The sequence below is a fragment of the Triturus cristatus genome, chromosome 3_2 (assembly GCF_964204655.1).
Source record: "Triturus cristatus chromosome 3_2, aTriCri1.1, whole genome shotgun sequence".
NCBI lineage: Eukaryota > Metazoa > Chordata > Amphibia > Caudata > Salamandridae > Triturus > Triturus cristatus.
The window spans coordinates 702,558-730,168 of NC_140584.1; positions in this window are offsets into that span (position 1 = coordinate 702,558).

Below are 27,611 nucleotides of genomic sequence, written 5' to 3' on the forward strand. Positions count from 1 at the left end.
AGTTAAGACCTTAACCAGTAGGCCAGAGTAATAGTTAAGACCTTAGCTATTAGTCCAGAGAAAGAGTTAAGACCTTAACCATTAGGCCAGAGTACGAATCTAAGACCTTAGCTACTAGGCCAGAGTACGAGTCTAAGACCTTAGCTATTAGGCCAGCGTAAGAGTTAAGACCTTAACCAGTAGGCCAGAGTAAGAGTTAAGACCTTAACCAGTAGGCCAGAGTATGAGTCTAAGACCTTAGCTATTAGGCCAGAGTACGAGTCTAAGACCTTAGCTATTAGGCCACAGTAGGAGTTAAGACCTTAACCAATAGGCCAGAGTACGGGCCTAAGACCTTAGCTATTAGGCCAGAGTACGAGTCTAAGACCTTAGCTATTAGGCCAGAGTAAGAGTTAAGACCTTAACCAGTAGGCCAGAGTACGAGTCTAAGACCTTAGCTATTAGGCCAGAGTAAGAGTTAAGACCGTAGCTATTAGGCCAGAGTACGAGTCTAAGACCTTAGCTATTAGGCCAGAGTAAGAGTTAAGACCTTAACCAGTAGGCCAGAGTAAGAGTTAAGACCTTAGCTATTAGTCCAGAGAAAGAGTTAAGACCTTAACCATTAGGCCAGAGTACGAATCTAAGACCTTAGCTACTAGGCCAGAGTACGAGTCTAAGACCTTAGCTATTAGGCCAGCGTAAGAGTTAAGACCTTAACCAGTAGGCCAGAGTAAGAGTTAAGACCTTAACCAGTAGGCCAGAGTATGAGTCTAAGACCTTAGCTATTAGGCCAGAGTACGAGTCTAAGACCTTAGCTATTAGGCCACAGTAGGAGTTAAGACCTTAACCAATAGGCCAGAGTACGGGCCTAAGACCTTAGCTATTAGGCCAGAGTACGAGTCTAAGACCTTAGCTATTAGGCCAGAGTAAGAGTTAAGACCTTAACCAGTAGGCCAGAGTACGAGTCTAAGACCTTAGCTATTAGGCCAGAGTAAGAGTTAAGACCGTAGCTATTAGGCCAGAGTACGAGTCTAAGACCTTAGCTATTAGGCCAGAGTAAGAGTTAAGACCTTAACCAGTAGGCCAGAGTAAGAGTTAAGACCTTAGCTATTAGGCCAGAGTACGAGTCTAAGACCTTAGCTATTAGGCCAGCGTAAGAGTTAAGACCTTAACCATTAGGCCACAATACGAGTCTAAGACCTTAGCTATTAGGCCAGAGTAAGAGTTAAGACCTTAACCAGTAGGCCAGAGTAAGAGTTAAGACCTTAACCATTAGGCCAGAGTACGAGTCTAAGACCTTAGCAATTAGTCCAGAGTAAGAGTTAAGACCTTAGCTATTAGGCCAGAGTACGAGTCTAAGACCTTAACCAGTAGGCCAGAGTAAGAGTTAAGACCTTAACCATTAGGCCAGAGTATGAGTCTAAGACCTTAGCTATTAGGCAGGAGTAAGAGTTAAGACCTTAACCAGTAGGCCAGAGTAAGAGTTAAGACCTTAACCAGTAGGCCAGAGTAAGAGTTAAGACCTTAACCTGTAGGCCATAGTACGAGTATAAGACCTTAGCTATTAGGCCAGAGTAAGAGTTAAGACCTTAGCTATTAGGCCATATTACGAGTCTAAGACCTTTGCTATTAGGCCAGAGTAGGAGTTAAGACCTTAGCTATTTGGCCTGACTAAGAGTTAAGACCTTAACCAGTAGGCCAGATTTAGAGTTAAGACCTTAACCATTAGGCCAGAGTACGAGTCTAAGACCTTAACTATTTGGCCAGAGTAAGAGTTAAGACCTTAACCAGTAGGCCAGAGTAAGAGTTAAGACCTTAACCATTAGGCCAGAGTACGAGTCTAAGACCTTAGCTATTAGGCCAGAGTAGGAGTTAAGACCTTTACCAGTAGGCCAGAGTTAGAGATAAGACCTTAACCAGTAGGCCAGAGTATGAGTCTAAGATCTTAGCTATTAGGCCAGAGTAAGAGTTAAGACCTTAACCATTAGGCCAGAGTACGAGTCTAAGACCTTAGCTATTAGGCCAGAGTAAGAGTTAAGACCTTAACCAGTAGGCCAGAGTAAGAGTTAAGACCTTAACCATTAGGCCAGAGTACGAGTCTAGGGCCATAGCTATTAGGCCAGAGTAAGAGTTAAGACCTTAGCAATTAGGCCAGCGTAAGAGTTAAGACCTTAACCAGTAGGCCAGAGTAAGAGTTAAGAACTTAACCATTAGGCCAGAGTACAAGACTAAGACCTTAGCTATTAGGCCAGAGTAAGAGTTAAGACCATAACCAGTAGGCCAGAGTAAGAGTTAAGACCTTAACCAGTAGGCCAGAGCACAAGTCTAAGACCTTAGCTATTAGTCCAGAGTAAGAGTTAAGACCTTAGCTATTAGGCCAGAGTACGAGTCATAGACCTTCGCTATTAGGCCATAGTAAGAGTTAAGACCTTAACCAGTAGGCCAGAGTAAGAGTTAAGACCTTAACCAGTAGGCCAGATTAAGAGTTAAGACCTTAGCTATTAGGCCAGAGTAAGAGTTAAGACCTTAACCATTAGGCCAGAGTACGAGTCTAAGACCTTAGCTATTAGGCCAAGGTAAGAGTTAAGACCTTAACCAGTAGGCCAGAGTAAGAGTTAAGACCTTAACAAGTAGGCCAGAGTTTGAGTCTGAGACGTTAGCTATTAGGCCAGAGTAAGAGTTAAGACCTTAGCTATTAGGCCAGAGTTTGAGTCTGAGACCTTAGCAATTAGGCCAGCGTAAGAGTTAATACCTTAACCAGTAGGCCAGAGTAAGAGTTAAGACCTTAACCAGTAGGCCAGAGTAAGAGTTGAGACCTTAACCATTAGGCCAGAGTACGAGTCTAAGACCTTAGCTATTAGGCCAGAGTAAGTGTTAAGACCTTAACCAGAAGGCCCGAGTAAGAGTTAAGACCTTAACCTGCAGGCCATAGTACGAGTCTAAGACCTTAGCTATTAGGCCAGAGTACGAGTCCAAAACCTTAGCTGTTAGGCCAGAGTAAGAGTTAAGACCTTAACCAGTAGGCCAGAGTAAGAGTTAAGACCTTAGCTATTAGGCCAGAGTACGAGTCTAAGACCTTAGCTATTAGGCCAGAGTAAGAGTTAAGACATTAGCTATTAGGCCAGAGTAAGAGTTAAGACCTTAGCTATTAGGCCAGAGTACAAGTCTAAGACCTTAGCTATTATGCCAGAGTAAGAGTTAAGACCTTAACCAGTAGGCCAGAAAACAAGTCTAATACCTTAGCTATTAGACCAGAGTAAGAGTTAAGACCTTAACCAGTAGGCCAGAGTAAGAGTTAAGACCTTAGCTATTAGGCCAGAGTACGAGTCTAAGCCTTAGCTATTATGCCAGAGTAAGAGTTAAGACCTTAACCAGTAGGCCAGAGTACGAGTCTCAAACCTTAGCTATTAGGCCAGAGTAAGAGTTAAGACCTTAACCAGTAGGCCAGAGTAAGAGTTAAGACCTTACCATTAGGCCAGAGTATGAGTCTAAGACCTTAGCTATTAGGCCAGAGTAAGAGTTAAGACCTTAGCTATTAGGCCAGAGTAAGAGTTAAGACCTTAACCAGTAGGCCAGAGTAACAGTTAAGACCTTAGCTATTAGGCCAGAGTAGGAGTTAAAAGCTTAACCATTAGGCCAGAGTACGAGTCTAAGACCTTATCTATTAGGCCAGAGTACTAGTCTAAGACCTTAGCTATTAGGCCAGAGTAAGATTTAAGATCTTAACCAGTAGGCCAGAGTAAGAGTTAAGACCTTAACCAGTAGGCCAGAGTATGAGTCTAAGACCTTAGCTATTAGGCCAGAGTAAGAGTTAAGACCTTAGCTACTAGGCCAGAGTAAGAGTTAAGACCCTAACCAGTAGGCCAGAGGGAGAGTTAAGACCTTAACCATTAGGCCAGAGTACGAGTCTAAGACCTTAGCTATTAGGCCAGAGTACGAGTCTAAGACCTTAACCAGTAGGCCAGAGTAAGAGTTAAGACCTTAACCATTAGGCCAGAGTACGAGTCTAAGACCTTAGCTATTAGGCAGGAGTAAGAGTTAAGACCTTAGCTATTAGGCCAGAGTAAGAGTTAAGACCTTAACCAGTAGGCCAGAGTACGAGTCTAAGACCATAGCTATTAGGCCAGAGTAAGAGTTAAGACCTTAACCAGTAGGCCAGAGTAAGAGTTAAGACCTTAACCATTAGGCCAGAGTACGAGTCTAAGACCTTAGCTATTAGGCCAGAGTAAGAGATAAGACCTTAGCTATTAGGCCAGAGTAAGAGTTAAGACCTTAACCAGTAGGCCAGAGTAATAGTTAAGACCTTAGCTATTAGTCCAGAGAAAGAGTTAAGACCTTAACCATTAGGCCAGAGTACGAATCTAAGACCTTAGCTACTAGGCCAGAGTACGAGTCTAAGACCTTAGCTATTAGGCCAGCGTAAGAGTTAAGACCTTAACCAGTAGGCCAGAGTAAGAGTTAAGACCTTAACCAGTAGGCCAGAGTATGAGTCTAAGACCTTAGCTATTAGGCCAGAGTACGAGTCTAAGACCTTAGCTATTAGGCCACAGTAGGAGTTAAGACCTTAACCAATAGGCCAGAGTACGGGCCTAAGACCTTAGCTATTAGGCCAGAGTACGAGTCTAAGACCTTAGCTATTAGGCCAGAGTAAGAGTTAAGACCTTAACCAGTAGGCCAGAGTACGAGTCTAAGACCTTAGCTATTAGGCCAGAGTAAGAGTTAAGACCGTAGCTATTAGGCCAGAGTACGAGTCTAAGACCTTAGCTATTAGGCCAGAGTAAGAGTTAAGACCTTAACCAGTAGGCCAGAGTAAGAGTTAAGACCTTAGCTATTAGTCCAGAGAAAGAGTTAAGACCTTAACCATTAGGCCAGAGTACGAATCTAAGACCTTAGCTACTAGGCCAGAGTACGAGTCTAAGACCTTAGCTATTAGGCCAGCGTAAGAGTTAAGACCTTAACCAGTAGGCCAGAGTAAGAGTTAAGACCTTAACCAGTAGGCCAGAGTATGAGTCTAAGACCTTAGCTATTAGGCCAGAGTACGAGTCTAAGACCTTAGCTATTAGGCCACAGTAGGAGTTAAGACCTTAACCAATAGGCCAGAGTACGGGCCTAAGACCTTAGCTATTAGGCCAGAGTACGAGTCTAAGACCTTAGCTATTAGGCCAGAGTAAGAGTTAAGACCTTAACCAGTAGGCCAGAGTACGAGTCTAAGACCTTAGCTATTAGGCCAGAGTAAGAGTTAAGACCGTAGCTATTAGGCCAGAGTACGAGTCTAAGACCTTAGCTATTAGGCCAGAGTAAGAGTTAAGACCTTAACCAGTAGGCCAGAGTAAGAGTTAAGACCTTAGCTATTAGGCCAGAGTACGAGTCTAAGACCTTAGCTATTAGGCCAGCGTAAGAGTTAAGACCTTAACCATTAGGCCACAATACGAGTCTAAGACCTTAGCTATTAGGCCAGAGTAAGAGTTAAGACCTTAACCAGTAGGCCAGAGTAAGAGTTAAGACCTTAACCATTAGGCCAGAGTACGAGTCTAAGACCTTAGCAATTAGTCCAGAGTAAGAGTTAAGACCTTAGCTATTAGGCCAGAGTACGAGTCTAAGACCTTAACCAGTAGGCCAGAGTAAGAGTTAAGACCTTAACCATTAGGCCAGAGTATGAGTCTAAGACCTTAGCTATTAGGCAGGAGTAAGAGTTAAGACCTTAACCAGTAGGCCAGAGTAAGAGTTAAGACCTTAACCAGTAGGCCAGAGTAAGAGTTAAGACCTTAACCTGTAGGCCATAGTACGAGTATAAGACCTTAGCTATTAGGCCAGAGTAAGAGTTAAGACCTTAGCTATTAGGCCATATTACGAGTCTAAGACCTTTGCTATTAGGCCAGAGTAGGAGTTAAGACCTTAGCTATTTGGCCTGACTAAGAGTTAAGACCTTAACCAGTAGGCCAGATTTAGAGTTAAGACCTTAACCATTAGGCCAGAGTACGAGTCTAAGACCTTAACTATTTGGCCAGAGTAAGAGTTAAGACCTTAACCAGTAGGCCAGAGTAAGAGTTAAGACCTTAACCATTAGGCCAGAGTACGAGTCTAAGACCTTAGCTATTAGGCCAGAGTAGGAGTTAAGACCTTTACCAGTAGGCCAGAGTTAGAGATAAGACCTTAACCAGTAGGCCAGAGTATGAGTCTAAGATCTTAGCTATTAGGCCAGAGTAAGAGTTAAGACCTTAACCATTAGGCCAGAGTACGAGTCTAAGACCTTAGCTATTAGGCCAGAGTAAGAGTTAAGACCTTAACCAGTAGGCCAGAGTAAGAGTTAAGACCTTAACCATTAGGCCAGAGTACGAGTCTAGGGCCATAGCTATTAGGCCAGAGTAAGAGTTAAGACCTTAGCAATTAGGCCAGCGTAAGAGTTAAGACCTTAACCAGTAGGCCAGAGTAAGAGTTAAGAACTTAACCATTAGGCCAGAGTACAAGACTAAGACCTTAGCTATTAGGCCAGAGTAAGAGTTAAGACCATAACCAGTAGGCCAGAGTAAGAGTTAAGACCTTAACCAGTAGGCCAGAGCACAAGTCTAAGACCTTAGCTATTAGTCCAGAGTAAGAGTTAAGACCTTAGCTATTAGGCCAGAGTACGAGTCATAGACCTTAGCTATTAGGCCATAGTAAGAGTTAAGACCTTAACCAGTAGGCCAGAGTAAGAGTTAAGACCTTAACCAGTAGGCCAGATTAAGAGTTAAGACCTTAGCTATTAGGCCAGAGTAAGAGTTAAGACCTTAACCATTAGGCCAGAGTACGAGTCTAAGACCTTAGCTATTAGGCCAAGGTAAGAGTTAAGACCTTAACCAGTAGGCCAGAGTAAGAGTTAAGACCTTAACAAGTAGGCCAGAGTTTGAGTCTGAGACGTTAGCTATTAGGCCAGAGTAAGAGTTAAGACCTTAGCTATTAGGCCAGAGTTTGAGTCTGAGACCTTAGCAATTAGGCCAGCGTAAGAGTTAATACCTTAACCAGTAGGCCAGAGTAAGAGTTAAGACCTTAACCAGTAGGCCAGAGTAAGAGTTAAGACCTTAGCTATTAGGCCAGAATAAGAGTTAAGACCTTAACCATTAGGCCAGAGTACGAGTCTAAGACCTTAGCTATTAGGCCAGAGTAAGAGTTAAGACCTTAACCAGTATGCCAGAGTTAGAGATAAGACCTTAACCAGTAGGCCAGAGTATGAGTCTAAGATCTTAGCTATTAGGCCAGAGTAAGAGTTAAGACCTTAACCATTAGGCCAAAGTACGAGTCTAAGACCTTAGCTATTAGGCCAGAGTAAGAGTTAAGACCTTAACCAGTAGGCCAGAGTAAGAGTTAAGACCTTAACCATTAGGCCAGAGTACGAGTCTAGGACAATAGCTATTAGGCCAGAGTAAGAGTTAAGACCTTAGCAATTAGGCCAGCGTAAGAGTTAAGACCTTAACCAGTAGGCCAGAGTAAGAGTTAAGAACTTAACCATTAGGCCAGAGTACGAGACTAAGACCTTAGCTATTAGGCCAGAGTAAGAGTTAAGACGATAACCATTAGGCCAGAGTAAGAGTTAAGACCTTAACCAGTAGGCCAGAGCACAAGTCTAAGACCCTAGCTATTAGTCCAGAGTAAGAGTTAAGACCTTAGCTATTAGGCCAGAGTACGAGTCTAAGACCTTAGCTATTAGGCCATAGTACGAGTTAAGACCTTAACCAGTAGGCCAGAGTAAGAGTTAAGACCTTAACCAGTAGGCCAGATTAAGAGTTAAGACCTTAGCTATTAGGCCAGAGTAAGAGTTAAGACCTTAACCATTAGGCCAGAGTACGAGTCTAAGACCTTAGCTATTAGGCCAAGGTAAGAGTTAAGACCTTAACCAGTAGGCCAGAGTAAGAGTTAAGACCTTAACAAGTAGGCCAGAGTTTGAGTCTGAGACGTTAGCTATTAGGCCAGAGTAAGAGTTAAGACCTTAGCTATTAGGCCAGAGTTTGAGTCTGAGACCTTAGCTATTAGGCCATAGTAAGAGTTAATACCTTAACCAGTAGGCCAGAGTAAGAGTTAAGACCTTAACCAGTAGGCCAGAGTAAGAGTTAAGACCTTAGCTATTAGGCCAGAATAAGAGTTAAGACATTAACCATTAGGCCAGAGTACGAGTCTAAGACCTTAGCTATTAGGCCAGAGTAAGAGTTAAGACCTTAACCAGTAGGCCAGAGTAAGAGATAAGACCTTAACCAGTAGGCCAGAGTACGAGTCTAAGATCTTAGCTATTAGGCCAGAGTAAGAGTTAAGACCTTAACCATTACACCAGAGTACGAGTCTAAGACCTTAGCTATTAGGCCAGAGTAAGAGTTAAGACCTTAACCAGTAGGCCAGAGTAAGAGTTAAGAACCTAAACAATTAGGCCAGAGTACGAGTCTAGGACCACAGCTATTAGGCCAGAGTAAGAGTTAAGACCTTAGCAATTAGGCCAGCGTAAGAGTTAAGACCTTAACCAGTAGGCCAGAGTAAGAGTTAAGAACTTAACCATTAGGCCAGAGTACGAGACTAAGACCTTAGCTATTGGGCCAGAGTAAGAGTTAAGACCATAACCAGTAGGCCAGAGTAAGAGTTAAGACCTTAACCAGTAGGCCAGAGCACAAGTCTAAGACCTTAGCTATTAGTCCAGAGTAAGAGTTAAGAACTTAGCTATTAGGCCAGAGTACGAGTCTAAGACCTTAGCTATTAGGCCATAGTAAGAGTTAAGAACTTAACCAGTAGGCCAGAGTAAGAGTTAAGACCTTAAACAGTAGGCCAGATTAAGAGTTAAGACCTTAGCTATTAGGCCAGAGTAAGAGTTAAGACCTTAACCATTAGGCCAGAGTACGAGTCTAAGACCCTAGCTATTAGGCCAAGGTAAGAGTTAAGACCTTAACCAGTAGGCCAGAGTAAGAGTTAAGACCTTAACCAGTAGGCCAGAGTTCGAGTCTGAGACGTTAGCTATTAGGCCAGAGTAAGAGTTAAGACCTTAGCTATTAGGCCAGAGTACGAGTCTAAGACCTTAGCTATTAGGCCATAGTAAGAGTTAAGACCTTAACCAGTAGGCCAGAGTAAGAGTTAAGACCTTAACCAGTAGGCCAGAGTATGAGTCTAAGACTTTAGCTATTAGGCCAGAGTAAGAGTTAAGACCTTAGCTATTAGGCCAGAGTAAGAGTTAAGACCTTAACCAGTAGGCCAGAGTAAGAATTAAGACCTTAACCATTAGGCCAGAGTACGAGTCTAAGACCTTAGCTATTAGGCCAGAGTAAGCGTTAAGACCTTAACCATTAGGCCAGAGTACGAGTTAAGACCTTAACCAGTAGGCCAGAGTACGAGGCTAAGACCTTAGCTATTAGGCCAGAGTAAGAGTTAAGACCTTAGCTATTAGGCCAGAGTACGAGTCCAAGACCTTAGCTGTTGGCCAGAGTAAGAGTTAAGACCTTAACCAGTAGGCCAGAGTAAGAGTTAAGACCTTAGCTATTAGGCCAGAGTACGAGTCTAAGACCTTAGCTATTAGGCCAGAGTAAGAGTTAAGACATTAGCTATTAGGCCAGAGTAAGAGTTAAGACCTTAGCTATTAGGCCAGAGTACGAGTCTAAGACCTTAGCTATTATGCCAGAGTAAGAGTTAAGACCTTAACCAGTAGGCCAGAATACAAGTCTACTACCTTAGCTATTAGACCAGAGTAAGAGTTAAGACCATAACCAGTAGTCCAGAGTAAGAGTTAAGACCTTAACCAGTAGGCCAGAGCACAAGTCTAAGACCTTAGCTATTAGTCCAGAGTAAGAGTTATGACCTTAGCTATTAGGCCAGAGTACGAGTCTAAGACCTTAGCTATTAGGCCATAGTAAGAGTTAAGACCTTAACCAGTAGGCCAGAGTAAGAGTTAAGACCTTAACCAGTAGGCCAGATTAAGAGTTAAGACCTTAGCTATTAGGCCAGAGTAAGAGTTAAGACCTTAACCATTAGGCCAGAGTACGAGTCTAAGACCTTAGCTATTAGGCCAAGGTAAGAGTTAAGACCTTAACCAGTAGGCCAGAGTAAGAGTTAAGACCTTAACAAGTAGGCCAGAGTTTGAGTCTGAGACGTTAGCTATTAGGCCAGAGTAAGAGTTAAGACCTTAGCTATTAGGCCAGAGTTTGAGTCTGAGACCTTAGCTATTAGGCCATAGTAAGAGTTAATACCTTAACCAGTAGGCCAAAGTAAGAGTTAAGACCTTAACCAGTAGGCCAGAGTAAGAGTTAAGACCTTAGCTATTAGGCCAGAATAAGAGTTAAGACCTTAACCATTAGGCCAGAGTACGAGTCTAAGACCTTAGCTATTAGGCCAGAGTAAGAGTTAAGACCTTAACCAGTAGGCCAGAGTTAGAGATAAGACCTTAACCAGTAGGCCAGAGTATGAGTCTAAGATCTTAGCTATTAGGCCAGAGTAAGAGTTAAGACCTTAACCATTAGGCCAGAGTACGAGTCTAAGACCTTAGCTATTAGGCCAGAGTAAGAGTTAAGACCTTAACCAGTAGGCCAGAGTAAGAGTTAAGACCTTAACCATTAGGCCAGAGTACGAGTCTAGGACCGTAGCTATTAGGCCAGAGTAAGAGTTAAGACCTTAGCAATTAGGCCAGCGTAAGAGTTAAGACCTTAACCAGTAGGCCAGAGTAAGAGTTAAGAACTTAACCATTAGGCCAGAGTACGAGACTAAGACCTTAGCTATTAGGCCAGAGTAAGAGTTAAGACCATAACCAGTAGGCCAGAGTAAGAGTTAAGACCTTAACCAGTAGGCCAGAGCACAAGTCTAAGACCTTAGCTATTAGTCCAGAGTAAGAGTTAAGACCTTAGCTATTAGGCCAGAGTACGAGTCTAAGACCTTAGCTATTAGGCCATAGTAAGAGTTAAGACCTTAACCAGTAGGCCAGAGTAAGAGTTAAGACCTTAACCAGTAGGCCAGATTAAGAGTTAAGACCTTAGCTATTAGGCCAGAGTAAGAGTTAAGACCTTAACCATTAGGCCAGAGTACGAGTCTAAGACCTTAGCTATTAGGCCAAGGTAAGAGTTAAGACCTTAACCAGTAGGCCAGAGTAAGAGTTAAGACCTTAACAAGTAGGCCAGAGTTTGAGTCTGAGACGTTAGCTATTAGGCCAGAGTAAGAGTTAAGACCTTAGCTATTAGGCCAGAGTTTGAGTCTGAGACCTTAGCTATTAGGCCATAGTAAGAGTTAATACCTTAACCAGTAGGCCAGAGTAAGAGTTAAGACCTTAACCAGTAGGCCAGAGTAAGAGTTAAGACCTTAGCTATTAGGCCAGAATAAGAGTTAAGACCTTAACCATTAGGCCAGAGTACGAGTCTAAGACCTTAGCTATTAGGCCAGAGTAAGAGTTAAGACCTTAACCAGTAGGCCAGAGTAAGAGATAAGACCTTAACCAGTAGGCCAGAGTACGAGTCTAAGATCTTAGCTATTAGGCCAGAGTAAGAGTTAAGACCTTAACCATTACACCAGAGTACGAGTCTAAGACCTTAGCTATTAGGCCAGAGTAAGAGTTAAGACCTTAACCAGTAGGCCAGAGTAAGAGTTAAGAACCTAAACAATTAGGCCAGAGTACGAGTCTAGGACCACAGCTATTAGGCCAGAGTAAGAGTTAAGACCTTAGCAATTAGGCCAGCGTAAGAGTTAAGACCTTAACCAGTAGGCCAGAGTAAGAGTTAAGAACTTAACCATTAGGCCAGAGTACGAGACTAAGACCTTAGCTATTAGGCCAGAGTAAGAGTTAAGACCATAACCAGTAGGCCAGAGTAAGAGTTAAGACCTTAACCAGTAGGCCAGAGCACAAGTCTAAGACCTTAGCTATTAGTCCAGAGTAAGAGTTAAGAACTTAGCTATTAGGCCATAGTAAGAGTTAAGACCTTAACCAGTAGGCCAGAGTAAGAGTTAAGACCTTAACCAGTAGGCCAGAGTAAGAGTTAAGACCTTAGCTATTAGGCCAGAATAAGAGTTAAGACCTTAACCATTAGGCCAGAGTACGAGTCTAAGACCTTAGCTATTAGGCCAGAGTACGAGTCTAAGACCCTAGCTATTAGGCCAAGGTAAGAGTTAAGACCTTAACCAGGAGGCCAGAGTAAGAGTTAAGACCTTAACCAGTAGGCCAGAGTTCGAGTCTGAGACGTTAGCTATTAGGCCAGAGTAAAGACCTTAGCTATTAGGCCAGAGTACGAGTCTAAGACCTTAGCTATTAGGCCATAGTAAGAGTTAAGACCTTAACCAGTAGGCCAGAGTAAGAGTTAAGACCTTAACCAGTAGGCCAGAGTAAGAGTTAAGACCATAGCTATTAGGCCAGAATAAGAGTTAAGACCTTAACCATTAGGCCAGAGTACGAGTCTAAGACCTTAGCTATTAGGCCAGAGTACGAGTCTAAGACCTTAGCTATTAGGCCAGAGTAAGAGTTAAGACCTTAACTAGTAGGCCAGAGTAAGAGTTAAGACCTTAACCAGTAGGCCAGAGTACAAGGCTAAGAACTTAGCTATTAGGCCAGAGTAAGAGTTGAGACCTTAGCTATTAGGCCAGAGTAAAAGTTAAGACCTTAACCATTAGGCAACAGTACGAGTCTAAGACCTTAGCTATTAGGCCAGAGTAAGAGTTAAGACCTTAACCATCAGGCCAGAGTACGAGTTAAGACCTTAACCAGTAGGCCAGAGTACGAGGCTAAGACCTTAGCTATTAGGCCAGAGTAAGAGTTAAGACCTTAGCTATTAGGCCAGAGTACGAGTCCAAGACCTTAGCTGTTGGCCAGAGTAAGAGTTAAGACCTTAACCAGTAGGCCAGAGTAAGAGTTAAGACCTTAGCTATTAGGCCAGAGTACGAGTCTAAGACCTTAGCTATTAGGCCAGAGTAAGAGTTAAGACATTAGCTATTAGGCCAGAGTAAGAGTTAAGACCTTAGCTATTAGGCCAGAGTACGAGTCTAATACCTTAGCTATTAGACCAGAGTAAGAGTTAAGACCTTAACCAGTAGGCCAGTGTATGAGTTAAGACCTTAGCTATTAGGCCAGAGTACGAGTCTAAGACCTTAGCTATTAGGCCAGAGTAAGAGTTAAGACATTAGCTATTAGGCCAGAGTAAGAGTTAAGACCGTAGTTATTAGGCCAGAGTACGAGTCTGAGACCTTAGCTATTATGCCAGAGTAAGAGTTAAGACCTTAACCAGTAGGCCAGAGTACGAGTCTAAAACCTTAGCTATTAGGCCAGAGTAAGAGTTAAGACCTTAACCAGTAGGCCAGAGTAAGAGTTAAGACCTTACCATTAGGCCAGAGTATGAGTCTAAGACCTTAGCTATTAGGCCAGAGTAAGAGTTAAGACCTTAGCTATTAGGCCAGAGTAAGAGTTAAGACCTTAACCAGTAGGCCAGAGTAAGAGTTAAGACCTTAGCTCTTAGGCCAGAGTAGAAGTTAAAAGCTTAACCATTAGGCCAGAGTACGAGTCTAAGACCTTATCTATTAGGCCAGAGTACGAGTCTAAGACCTTAGCTATTAGGCCAGAGTAAGAGTTAAGACCTTAACCAGTAGGCCAGAGTAAGAGTTAAGACCTTAACCAGTAGGCCAGAGTATGAGTCTAAGACCTTAGCTATTAGGCCAAAGTAAGAGTTAAGACCTTAGCTATTAGGCCAGAGTAAGAGTTAAGACCTAACCAGTAGGCCAGAGTAAGAGTTAAGACCTTAACCATTAGGCCAGAGTACGAGTCTAAGACCTTAGCTATTAGGCCAGAGTACTAGTCTAGGACCTTAACCAGTAGGCCAGAGTAAGAGTTAAGACCTTAACCATTAGGCCAGAGTACGAGTCTAAGACCTTAGCTATTAGGCAGGAGGAAGAGTTAAGACCTTAGCTATTAGGCCAGAGTAAGAGTTAAGACCTTAACCAGTAGGCCAGAGTACGAGTCTAAGACCATAGCTATTAGGCCAGAGTAAGAGTTAAGACCTTAACCAGTAGGCCAGAGTAAGAGTTAAGACCTTAACCATTAGGCCAGAGTACGAGTCTAAGACCTTAGCTATTAGGCCAGAGTAAGAGATAAGACCTTAGCTATTAGGCCAGAGTAAGAGTTAAGACCTTAACCAGTAGGCCAGAGTAAGAGTTAAGACCTTAGCTATTAGTCCAGAGAAAGAGTTAAGACCTTAACCATTAGGCCAGAGTACGAATCTAAGACCTTAGCTACTAGGCCAGAGTACGAGTCTAAGACCTTAGCTATTAGGCCAGCGTAAGAGTTAAGACCTTAACCAGTAGGCCAGAGTAAGCGTTAAGACCTTAACCAGTAGGCCAGAGTACGAGTCTAAGACCTTAGCTATTAGTCCAGAGTAAGAGTTAAGACCTTAGCTATTAGTCCAGTGTAAAAGTTAAGACCTTAACCATTAGGCCAGAGTACGAGTCTAAGACATTAGCTATTAGGCCAGAGTAGGAGTTAAGACCTTAACCAATAGGCCAGAGTACGGGCCTAAGACCTTAGCTATTAGGCCAGAGTAAGAGTTAAGACCTTAACCAGTAGGCCAGAGTAAATGTTGAGACCTTAACCATTAGGCCAGAGTACGAGTCTAAGACCTTAGCTATTAGGCCAGAGTAAGTGTTAAGACCTTAACCTGAAGGCCTGAGTAAGAGTTAAGACCTTAACCTGCAGGCCATAGTACGAGTCTAAGACCTTAGCTATTAGGCCAGAGTACGAGTCCAAGACCTTAGCTGTTAGGCCAGAGTAAGAGTTAAGACCTTAACCAGTAGGCCAGAGTAAGAGTTAAGACCTTAGCTATTAGGCCAGAGTACGAGTCTAAGACCTTAGCTATTAGGCCAGAGTAAGAGTTAAGACATTAGCTATTAGGCCAGAGTAAGAGTTAAGACCTTAGCTATTAGGCCTGAGTACGAGTCTAAGACCTTAGCTATTATGCCAGAGTAAGAGTTAAGACCTTAACCAGTAGGCCAGAATACAAGACTAATACCTTAGCTATTAGACCAGAGTAAGAGTTAAGACCTTAACCAGTAGGCCAGAGTAAGAGTTAAGACCTTAGCTATTAGGCCAGAGTACGAGTCTAAGACCTTAGCTATTATGCCAGAGTAAGAGTTAAGACCTTAACCAGTAGGCCAGAGTACGAGTCTCAAACCTTAGCTATTAGGCCAGAGTAAGAGTTAAGACCTTAACCAGTAGGCCAGAGTAAGAGTTAAGACCTTACCATTAGGCCAGAGTATGAGTCTAAGACCTTAGCTATTAGGCCAGAGTAAGAGTTAAGACCTTAGCTATTAGGCCAGAGTAAGAGTTAAGACCTTAACCAGTAGGCCAGAGTAAGAGTTAAGACCTTAGCTATTAGGCCAGAGTAGGAGTTAAAAGCTTAACCATTAGGCCAGAGTACGAGTCTAAGACCTTATCTATTAGGCCAGAGTACGAGTCTAAGACCTTAGCTATTAGGCCAGAGTAAGAGTTAAGAACTTAGCTATTAGGCCAGAGTAAGAGTTAAGACCTTAACCAGTAGGCGAGAGTAAGAGTTAAGACCTTAACCATTAGGCCAGAGTACGAGTCTAAGACCTTAGCTATTAGGCCAGAGTACGAGTCTAAGACCTTAACCAGTAGGCCAGAGTAAGAGTTAAGACCTTAACCATTAGGCCAGAGTACGAGTCTAAGACCTTAGCTATTAGGCAGGAGTAAGAGTTAAGACCTTAGCTATTAGGCCAGAGTAAGAGTTAAGACCTTAACCAGTAGGCCAGAGTACGAGTCTAAGACCATAGCTATTAGGCCAGAGTAAGAGTTAAGACCTTAACCAGTAGGCCAGAGTAAGAGTTAAGACCTTAACCATTAGGCCAGAGTACGAGTCTAAGACCTTAGCTATTAGGCCAGAGTAAGAGATAAGACCTTAGCTATTAGGCCAGAGTAAGAGTTAAGACCTTAACCAGTAGGCCAGAGTAAGAGTTAAGACCTTAGCTATTAGTCCAGAGAAAGAGTTAAGACCTTAACCATTAGGCCAGAGTACGAATCTAAGACCTTAGCTACTAGGCCAGAGTACGAGTCTAAGACCTTAGCTATTAGGCCAGCGTAAGAGTTAAGACCTTAACCAGTAGGCCAGAGTACGAGTCTAAGACCTTAGCTATTAGGCCAGAGTAAGAGTTAAGACCGTAGCTATTAGGCCAGAGTACGAGTCTAAGACCTTAGCTATTAGGCCAGAGTAAGAGTTAAGACCTTAACCAGTAGGCCAGAGTAAGAGTTAAGACCTTAGCTATTAGGCCAGAGTAAGAGTTAAGACCTTAACCATTAGGCCAGAGTACGAGTCTAAGACCTTAGCTATTAGGCCAGAGTACGATTCTAAGACCTTAGCTATTAGGCCAGCGTAAGAGTTAAGACCTTAACCATTAGGCCACAATATGAGTCTAAGACCTTAGCTATTAGGCCAGAGTAAGAGTTAAGACCTTAACCAGTAGGCCAGAGTAAGAGTTAAGACCTTAACCATTAGGCCAGAGTACGAGTCTAAGACCTTAGCAATTAGTCCAGAGTAAGAGTTAAGACCTTAGCTATTAGGCCAGAGTACGAGTCTAAGACCTTAACCAGTAGGCCAGAGTAAGAGTTAAGACCTTAACCATTAGGCCAGAGTATGAGTCTAAGACCTTAGCTATTAGGCAGGAGTAAGAGTTAAGACCTTAACCAGTAGGCCAGAGTAAGAGTTAAGACCTTAACCAGTAGGCCAGAGTAAGAGTTAAGACCTTAACCCGTAGGCCATAGTACGAGTATAAGACCTTAGCTATTAGGCCAGAGTAAGAGTTAAGACCTTAGCTATTAGGCCATATTACGAGTCTAAGACGTTTGCTATTAGGCCAGAGTAAGAGTTAAGACCTTAGCTATTTGGCCTGACTAAGAGTTAAGACCTTCACCAGTAGGCCAGATTTAGAGTTAAGACCTTAACCATTAGGCCAGAGTACGAGTCTAAGACCTTAGCTATTTGGCCAGAGTAAGAGTTAAGACCTTAACCAGTAGGCCAGAGTAAGAGTTAAGACCTTAACCATTAGGCCAGAGTACGAGTCTAAGACCTTAGCTATTAGGCCAGAGTAAGAGTTAAGACCTTAACCAGTAGGCCAGAGTTAGAGATAAGACCTTAACCAGTAGGCCAGAGTATGAGTCTAAGATCTTAGCTATAAGGCCAGAGTAAGAGTTAAGACCTTAACCATTAGGCCAGAGTACGAGTCTAAGACCTTAGCTATTAGGCCAGAGTAAGAGTTAAGACCTTAACCAGTAGGCCAGAGTAAGAGTTAAGACCTTAACCATTAGGCCAGAGTACGAGTCTAGGACCATAGCTATTAGGCCAGAGTAAGAGTTAAGACCTTAGCAATTAGGCCAGCGTAAGAGTTAAGACCTTAACCAGTAGGCCAGAGTAAGAGTTAAGAACTTAACCATTAGGCCAGAGTACGAGACTAAGACCTTAGCTATTAGGCCAGAGTAAGAGTTAAGACCATAACCAGTAGGCCAGAGTAAGAGTTAAGACCTTAACCAGTAGGCCAGAGCACAAGTCTAAGACCTTAGCTATTAGTCCAGAGTAAGAGTTAAGACCTTAGCTATTAGGCCAGAGTACGAGTCTAAGACCTTAGCTATTAGGCCATAGTAAGAGTTAAGACCTTAACCAGTAGGCCAGAGTAAGAGTTAAGACCTTAACCAGTAGGCCAGATTAAGAGTTAAGACCTTAGCTATTAGGCCAGAGTAAGAGTTAAGACCTTAACCATTAGGCCAGAATACGAGTCTAAGACCTTAGCTATTAGGCCAAGGTAAGAGTTAAGACCTTAACCAGTAGGCCAGAGTAAGAGTTAAGACCTTAACAAGTAGGCCAGAGTTTGAGTCTGAGACGTTAGCTATTAGGCCAGAGTAAGAGTTAAGACCTTAGCTATTAGGCCAGAGTTTGAGTCTGAGACCTTAGCTATTAGGCCATAGTAAGAGTTAATACCTTAACCAGTAGGCCAGAGTAAGAGTTAAGACCTTAACCAGTAGGCCAGAGTAAGAGTTAAGACCTTAGCTATTAGGCCAGAATAAGAGTTAAGACCTTAACCATTAGGCCAGAGTACGAGTCTAAGACCTTAGCTATTAGGCCAGAGTAAGAGTTAAGACCTTAACCAGTAGGCCAGAGTAAGAGTTAAGAACCTAAACAATTAGGCCAGAGTACGAGTCTAGGACCACAGCTATTAGGCCAGAGTAAGAGTTAAGACCTTAGCAATTAGGCCAGCGTAAGAGTTAAGACCTTAACCAGTAGGCCAGAGTAAGAGTTAAGAACTTAACCATTAGGCCAGAGTACGAGACTAAGACCTTAGCTATTAGGCCAGAGTAAGAGTTAAGACCATAAACAGTAGGCCAGAGTAAGAGTTAAGACCTTAACCAGTAGGCCAGAGCACAAGTCTAAGACCTTAGCTATTAGTCCAGAGTAAGAGTTAAGACCTTAGCTATTAGGCCAGAGTACGAGTCTAAGACCTTAGCTATTAGGCCATAGTAAGAGTTAAGAACTTAACCAGTAGGCCAGAGTAAGAGTTAAGACCTTAACCAGTAGGCCAGATTAAGAGTTAAGACCTTAGCTATTAGGCCAGAGTAAGAGTTAAGACCTTAACCATTAGGCCAGAGTATGAGTCTAAGACCCTAGCTATTAGGCCAAGGTAAGAGTTAAGACCTTAACCAGTAGGCCAGAGTAAGAGTTAAGACCTTAACCAGTAGGCCAGAGTTTGAGTCTGAGACGTTAGCTATTAGGCCAGAGTAAGAGTTAAGACCTTAGCTATTAGGCCAGAGTACGAGTCTAAGACCTTAGCTATTAGGCCATAGTAAGAGTTAAGACCTTAACCAGTAGGCCAGAGTAAGAGTTAAGACCTTAACCAGTAGGCCAGAGTAAGAGTTAAGACCTTAGCTATTAGGCCAGAATAAGAGTTAAGACCTTAACCATTAGGCCAGAGTACGAGTCTAAGACCTTAGCTATTAGGCCAGAGTACGAGTCTAAGACCTTAGCTATTAGGCCAGAGTAAGAGTTAAGACCTTAACTAGTAGGCCAGAGTAAGAGTTAAGACCTTAACCAGTAGGCCAGAGTACAAGGCTAAGAACTTAGCTATTAGGCCAGAGTAAGAGTTGAGACCTTAGCTATTAGGCCAGAGTAAAAGTTAAGACCTTAGCCATTAGGCAACAGTACAACTCTAAGACCTTAGCTATTAGGCCAGAGTAAGAGTTAAGACCTTAACCATCAGGCCAGAGTACGAGTCTAAGACCTTAGCTATTAGGCCAGAGTACGAGTCTAAGACCTTAGCTATTAGGCCAGAGTAAGCGTTAAGACCTTAACCATTAGGCCAGAGTATGAGTTAAGACCTTAACCAGTAGGCCAGAGTACGAGGCTAAGACCTTAGCTATTAGGCCAGAGTAAGAGTTAAGACCTTAGCTATTAGGCCAGAGTACGAGTCCAAGACCTTAGCTATTAGGCCAGAGTACGAGTCTAAGACCTTAGCTATTAGGCCAGAGTAAGAGTTAAGACATTAGCTATTAGGCCAGAGTAAGAGTTAAGACCTTAGCTATTAGGCCAGAGTACGAGTCTAAGACCTTAGCTATTATGCCAGAGTAAGAGTTAAGACCTTAACCAGTAGGCCAGAATACAAGTCTAATACCTTAGCTATTAGACCAGTGTAAGAGTTAAGACCTTAACCAGTAGGCCAGAGTATGAGTTAAGACCTTAGCTATTAGGCCAGAGTACGAGTCTAAGACCTTAGCTATTAGGCCAGAGTAAGAGTTAAGACATTAGCTATTAGGCCAGGGTAAGAGTTAAGACCTTAGCTATTAGGCCAGAGTACGAGTCTAAGACCTTAGCTATTATGCCAGAGTAAGAGTTAAGACCTTAACCAGTAGGCCAGAGTACGAGTCTAAAACCTTAGCTATTAGGCCAGAGTAAGAGTTAAGACCTTACCATTAGGCCAGAGTATGAGTCTAAGAACTTAGCTATTAGGCCAGAGTAAGAGTTAAGACCTTAGCTATTAGGCCAGAGTAAGAGTTAAGACCTTAACCAGTAGGCCAGAGTAAGAGTTAAGACCTTAGCTCTTAGGCCAGAGTAGAAGTTAAAAGCTTAACCATTAGGCCAGAGTACGAGTCTAAGACCTTATCTATTAGGCCAGAGTACGAGTCTAAGACCTTAGCTATTAGGCCAGAGTAAGAGTTAAGACCTTAACCAGTAGGCCAGAGTAAGAGTTAAGACCTTAACCAGTAGGCCAGAGTATGAGTCTAAGACCTTAGCTATTAGGCCAAAGTAAGAGTTAAGACCTTAGCTATTAGGCCAGAGTAAGAGTTAAGACCTTAACCAGTAGGCCAGAGTAAGAGTTAAGACCTTAACCATTAGGCCAGAGTACGAGTCTAAGACCTTAGCTATTAGGCCAGAGTACTAGTCTAAGACCTTAACCAGTAGGCCAGAGTAAGAGTTAAGACCTTAACCATTAGGCCAGAGTACGAGTCTAAGACCTTAGCTATTAGGCAGGAGGAAGAGTTAAGACCTTAGCTATTAGGCCAGAGTAAGAGTTAAGACCTTAACCAGTAGGCCAGAGTACGAGTCTAAGACCATAGCTATTAGGCCAGAGTAACAGTTAAGACCTTAACCAGTAGGCCAGAGTAAGAGTTAAGACCTTAACCATTAGGCCAGAGTACGAGTCTAAGACCTTAGCTATTAGGCCAGAGTAAGAGATAAGACCTTAGCTATTAGGCCAGAGTAAGAGTTAAGACCTTAACCAGTAGGCCAGAGTAAGAGTTAAGACCTTAGCTATTAGTCCAGAGAAAGAGTTAAGACCTTAACCATTAGGCCAGAGTACGAATCTAAGACCTTAGCTACTAGGCCAGAGTACGAGTCTAAGACCTTAGCTATTAGGCCAGCGTAAGAGTTAAGACCTTAACCAGTAGGCCAGAGTAAGAGTTAAGACCTTAACCAGTAGGCCAGAGTACGAGTCTAAGACCTTAGCTATTAGTCCAGAGTAAGAGTTAAGACCTTAGCTATTAGTCCAGTGTAAAAGTTAAGACCTTAACCATTAGGCCAGAGTACGAGTCTAAGACATTAGCTATTAGGCCAGAGTAGGAGTTCAGACCTTAACCAATAGGCCAGAGTACGGGCCTAAGACCTTAGCTATTAGGCCAGAGTAAGAGTTAAGACCTTAACCAGTAGGCCAGAGTAAGAGTTGAGACCTTAACCATTAGGCCAGAGTATGAGTCTAAGACCTTAGCTATTAGGCCAGAGTAAGTGTTAAGACCTTAACCAGAAGGCCCGAGTAAGAGTTAAGACCTTAACCTGCAGGCCATAGTACGAGTCTAAGACCTTAGCTATTAGGCCAGAGTACGAGTCCAAGACCTTAGCTGTTAGGCCAGAGTAAGAGTTAAGACCTTAACCAGTAGGCCAGAGTAAGAGTTAAGACCTTAGCTATTAGGCCAGAGTACGAGTCTAAGACCTTAGCTATTAGGCCAGAGTAAGAGTTAAGACATTAGCTATTAGGCCAGAGTAAGAGTTAAGACATTAGCTATTAGGCCAGAGTACGAGTCTAAGACCTTAGCTATTATGCCAGAGTAAGTGTTAAGACCTTAACCAGTAGGCCAGAATACAAGACTAATACCTTAGCTATTAGACCAGAGTAAGAATTAAGAACTTAACCAGTAGGCCAGAGTAAGAGTTAAGACCTTAGCTATTAGGCCAGAGAACGAGTCTAAGACCTTAGCTATTATGCCAGAGTAAGAGTTAAGACCTTAACCAGTAGGCCAGAGTACGAGTCTCAAACCTTAGCTATTAGGCCAGAGTAAGAGTTAAGACCTTAACCAGTAGGCCAGAGTAAGAGTTAAGACCTTACCATTAGGCCAGAGTATGAGTCTAAGACCTTAGCTATTAGGCCAGAGTAAGAGTTAAGACCTTAGCTATTAGGCCAGAGTAAGAGTTAAGACCTTAACCAGTAGGCCAGAGTAAGAGTTAAGACCTTAGCTATTAGGCCAGAGTAGGAGTTAAAAGCTTAACCATTAGGCCAGAGTACGAGTCTAAGACCTTATCTATTAGGCCAGAGTACGAGTCTAAGACCTTAGCTATTAGGCCAGAGTAAGAGTTAAGACCTTAGCTATTAGGCCAGAGTAAGAGTTAAGACCTTAACCAGTAGGCCAGAGTAAGAGTTAAGACCTTAACCATTAGGCCAGAGTACGAGTCTAAGACCTTACCTATTAGGCCAGAGTACGAGTCTAAGACCTTAACCAGTAGGCCAGAGTAAGAGTTAAGACCTTAACCATTAGGCCAGAGTACGAGTCTAAGACCTTAGCTATTAGGCAGGAGTAAGAGTTAAGACCTTAGCTATTAGGCCAGAGTAAGAGTTAAGACCTTAACCAGTAGGCCAGAGTACGAGTCTAAGACCATAGCTATTAGGCCAGAGTAAGAGTTAAGACCTTAACCAGTAGGCCAGAGTAAGAGTTAAGACCTTAACCATTAGGCCAGAGTACGAGTCTAAGACCTTAGCTATTAGGCCAGAGTAAGAGATAAGACCTTAGCTATTAGGCCAGAGTAAGAGTTAAGACCTTAACCAGTAGGCCAGAGTAAGAGTTAAGACCTTAGCTATTAGTCCAGAGAAATAGTTAAGACCTTAACCATTAGGCCAGAGTACAAATCTAAGACCTTAGCTACTAGGCCAGAGTACGAGTCTAAGACCTTAGCTATTAGGCCAGCGTAAGAGTTAAGACCTTAACCAGTATGCCAGAGTAAGAGTTAAGACCTTAACCAGTAGGCCAGAGTACGAGTCTAAGACCTTAGCTATTAGTCCAGAGTAAGAGTTAAGACCGTAGCTATTAGTCCAGTGTAAAAGTTAAGACCTTAACCATTAGGCCAGAGTATGAGTCTAAGACCTTAGCTATTAGGCCAGAGTAGGAGTTAAGACCTTAACCAATAGGCCAGAGTACGGGCCTAAGACCTTAGCTATTAGGCCAGAGTACGAGTCTAAGACCTTAGCTATTAGGCCAGAGTAAGAGTTAAGACCTTAACCAGTAGGCCAGAGTACGAGTCTAAGACCTTAGCTATTAGGCCAGAGTAAGAGTTAAGACCGTAGCTATTAGGCCAGAGTACGAGTCTAAGACCTTAGCTATTAGGCCAGAGTAAGAGTTAAGACCTTAACCAGTAGGCCAGAGTACGAGTCAAAGACCTTAGCTATTAGGCCAGAGTACGAGTCTAAGACCTTAGCTATTAGGCCAGCGTAAGAGTTAAGACCTTAACCATTAGGCCACAATACGAGTCTAAGACCTTAGCTTTTAGGCCAGAGTAAGAGTTAAGACCTTAACCATTAGGCCAGAGTACGAGTCTAAGACCTTAGCAATTAGTCCAGAGTAAGAGTTAAGACCTTAGCTATTAGGCCAGAGTACGAGTCTAAGACCTTAACCAGTAGGCCAGAGTAAGAGTTAAGACCTTAACCATTAGGCCAGAGTATGAGTCTAAGACCTTAGCTATTAGGCAGGAGTAAGAGTTAAGACCTTAACCAGTAGGCCAGAGTAAGAGTTAAGACCTTAACCAGTAGGCCAGAGTAAGAGTTAAGACCTTAACCTGTAGGCCATAGTACGAGTATAAGACCTTAGCTATTAGGCCAGAGTAAGAGTTAAGACCTTAGCTATTAGGCCATATTACGAGTCTAAGACCTTTGCTATTAGGCCAGAGTAAGAGTTAAGACCTTAGCTATTTGGCCTGACTAAGAGTTAAGACCTTAACCAGTAGGCCAGATTTAGAGTTAAGACCTTAACCATTAGGCCAGAGTACGAGTCTAAGACCTTAGCTATTTGGCCAGAGTAAGAGTTAAGACCTTAACCAGTAGGCCAGAGTAAGAGTTAAGACCTTAACCATTAGGCCAGAGTACGAGTCTAAGACCTTAGCTATTAGGCCAGAGTAAGAGTTAAGACCTTAACCAGTAGGCCAGAGTTAGAGATAAGACCTTAACCAGTAGGCCAGAGTATGAGTCTAAGATCTTAGCTATTAGGCCAGAGTAAGAGTTAAGACCTTAACCATTAGGCCAGAGTACGAGTCTAAGACCTTAGCTATTAGGCCAGAGTAAGAGTTAAGACCTTAACCAGTAGGCCAGAGTAAGAGTTAAGACCTTAACCATTAGGCCAGAGTACGAGTCTAGGACCACAGCTATTAGGCCAGAGTAAGAGTTAAGACCTTAGCAATTAGGCCAGCATAAGAGTTAAGACCTTAACCAGTAGGCCAGAGTAACAGTTAAGAACTTAACCATTAGGCCAGAGTACGAGACTAAGACCTTAGCTATTAGGCCAGAGTAAGAGTTAAGACCATAACCAGTAGGCCAGAGTAAGAGTTAAGACCTTAACCAGTAGGCCAGAGCACAAGTCTAAGACCTTAGCTATTAGTCCAGAGTAAGAGTTAAGACCTTAGCTATTAGGCCAGAGTACGAGTCTAAGACCTTAGCTATTAGGCCATAGTAAGAGTTAAGACCTTAACCAGTAGGCCAGAGTAAGAGTTAAGACCTTAACCAGTAGGCCAGATTAAGAGTTAAGACCTTAGCTATTTGGCCAGAGTAAGAGTTAAGACCTTAACCATTGGGCCAGAGTACGAGTCTAAGACCTTAGCTATTAGGCCAAGGTAAGAGTTAAGACCTTAACCAGTAGGCCAGAGTAAGAGTTAAGACCTTAACCATTAGGCCAGAGTTTGAGTCTGAGACGTTAGCTATTAGGCCAGAGTAAGAGTTAAGACCTTAGCTATTAGGCCAGAGTACGAGTCTAAGACCTTAGCTATTAGGCCATAGTATGAGTTAATACCTTAACCAGTAGGCCAGAGTAAGAGTTAAGACCTTAACCAGTAGGCCAGAGTAAGAGTTAAGACCTTAGCTATTAGGCCAGAATAAGAGTTAAGACCTTAACCATTAGGCCAGAGTACGAGTCTAAGACCTTAGCTATTAGGCCAGAGTAAGAGTTAAGACCTTAACCAGTAGGCCAGAGTAAGAGATAATACCTTAACCAGTAGGCCAGAGTACGAGTCTAAGATCTTAGCTATTAGGCCAGAGTAAGAGTTAAGACCTTAACCATTACACCAGAGTACGAGTCTAAGACCTTAGCTATTAGGCCAGAGTAAGAGTTAAGACCTTAACCAGTAGGCCAGAGTAAGAGTTAAGAACCTAAACAATTAGGCCAGAGTACGAGTCTAGGACCACAGCTATTAGGCCAGAGTAAGAGTTAAGACATTAGCAATTAGGCCAGCGTAAGAGTTAAGACCTTAACCAGTAGGCCAGAGTAAGAGTTAAGAACTTAACCATTAGGCCAGAGTACGAGACTAAGACCTTAGCTATTAGGCCAGAGTAAGAGTTAAGACCATAACCAGTAGGCCAGAGTAAGAGTTAAGACCTTAACCAGTAGGCCAGAGCACAAGTCTAAGACCTTAGCTATTAGTCCAGAGTAAGAGTTAAGACCTTAGCTATTAGGCCAGAGTACGAGTCTAAGACCTTAGCTATTAGGCCATAGTAAGAGTTAAGAACTTAACCAGTAGGCCAGAGTAAGAGTTAAGACCTTAACCAGTAGGCCAGATTAAGAGTTAAGACCTTAGCTATTAGGCCAGAGTAAGAGTTAAGACCTTAACCATTAGTTCAGAGTATGAGTCTAAGACCTTAGCTATTAGGCCAAGGTAAGAGTTAAGACCTTAACCAGTAGGCCAGAGTAAGAGTTAAGACCTTAACCAGTAGGCCAGAGTTCGAGTCTGAGACGTTAGCTATTAGGCCAGAGTAAGAGTTAAGACCTTAGCTATTAGGCCAGAGTACGAGTCTAAGACCTTAGCTATTAGGCCATAGTAAGAGTTAAGACCTTAACCAGTAGGCCAGAGTAAGAGTTAAGACCTTAACCAGTAGGCCAGAGTAAGAGTTAAGACCTTAGCTATTAGGCCAGAATAAGAGTTAAGACCTTAACCATTAGGCCAGAGTACGAGTCTAAGACCTTAGCTATTAGGCCAGAGTAAGAGTTAAGACCTTAACTAGTAGGCCAGAGTAAGAGTTAAGACCTTAACCAGTAGGCCAGAGTACAAGGCTAAGAACTTAGCTATTAGGCCAGAGTAAGAGTTGAGACCTTAGCTATTAGGCCAGAGTAAAAGTTAAGACCTTAACCATTAGGCAACAGTACGAGTCTAAGACCTTAGCTATTAGGCCAGAGTAAGAGTTAAGACCTTAACCATCAGGCCAGAGTATGAGTCTAAGACCTTAGCTATTAGGCCAGAGTACGAGTCTAAGACCTTAGCTATTAGGCCAGAGTAAGCGTTAAGACCTTAACCATTAGGCCAGAGTACGAGTTAAGACCTTAACCAGTAGGCCAGAGTACGAGGCTAAGACCTTAGCTATTAGGCCAGAGTAAGAGTTAAGACCTTAGCTATTAGGCCAGAGTACGAGTCCAAGACCTTAGCTATTAGGCCAGAGTACGAGTCTAAGACCTTAGCTATTAGGCCAGAGTAAGAGTTAAGACATTAGCTATTAGGCCAGAGTAAGAGTTAAGACCTTAGCTATTAGGCCAGAGTACGAGTCTAAGACCTTAGCTATTATGCCAGAGTAAGTTTTAAGACCTTAACCAGTAGGCCAGAATACAAGTCTAATACCTTAGCTATTAGACCAGAGTAAGAGTTAAGACCTTAACCAGTAGGCCAGAGTATGAGTTAAGACCTTAGCTATTAGGCCAGAGTACGAGTCTAAGACCTTAGCTATTAGGCCAGAGTAAGAGTTAAGACATTAGCTATTAGGCCAGAGTAAGAGTTAAGACCTTAGCTATTAGGCCAGAGTACGAGTCTAAGACCTTAGCTATTATGCCAGAGTAAGAGTTAAGACCTTAACCAGTAGGCCAGAGTACGAGTTTAAAACCTTAGCTATTAGGCCAGAGTAAGAGTTAAGACCTTAACCAGTAGGCCAGAGTAAGAGTTAAGACCTTACCATTAGGCCAGAGTATGAGTCTAAGACCTTAGCTATTAGGCCAGAGTAAGAGTTAAGACCTTAGCTATTAGGCCAGAGTAAGAGTTAAGACCTTAACCAGTAGGCCAGAGTAAGAGTTAAGACCTTAGCTCTTAGGCCAGAGTAGAAGTTAAAAGCTTAACCATTAGGCCAGAGTACGAGTCTAAGACCTTATCTATTAGGCCAGATTACGAGTCTAAGACCTTAGCTATTAGGCCAGAGTAAGAGTTAAGACCTTAACCAGTAGGCCAGAGTAAGAGTTAAGACCTTAACCAGTAGGCCAGAGTATGAGTCTAAGACCTTAGCTATTAGGCCAAAGTAAGAGTTAAGACCTTAGCTATTAGGCCAGAGTAAGAGTTAAGACCTTAACCAGTAGGCCAGAGTAAGAGTTAAGACCTTAACCATTAGGCCAGAGTACGAGTCTAAGACCTTAGCTATTAGGCCAGAGTACTAGTCTAAGACCTTAACCAGTAGGCCAGAGTAAGAGTTAAGACCTTAACCATTAGGCCAGAGTACGAGTCTAAGACCTTAGCTATTAGGCAGGAGGAAGAGTTAAGACCTTAGCTATTAGGCCAGAGTAAGAGTTAAGACCTTAACCAGTAGGCCAGAGTACGAGTCTAAGACCATAGCTATTAGGCCAGAGTAAGAGTTAAGACCTTAACCAGTAGGCCAGAGTAAGAGTTAAGACCTTAACC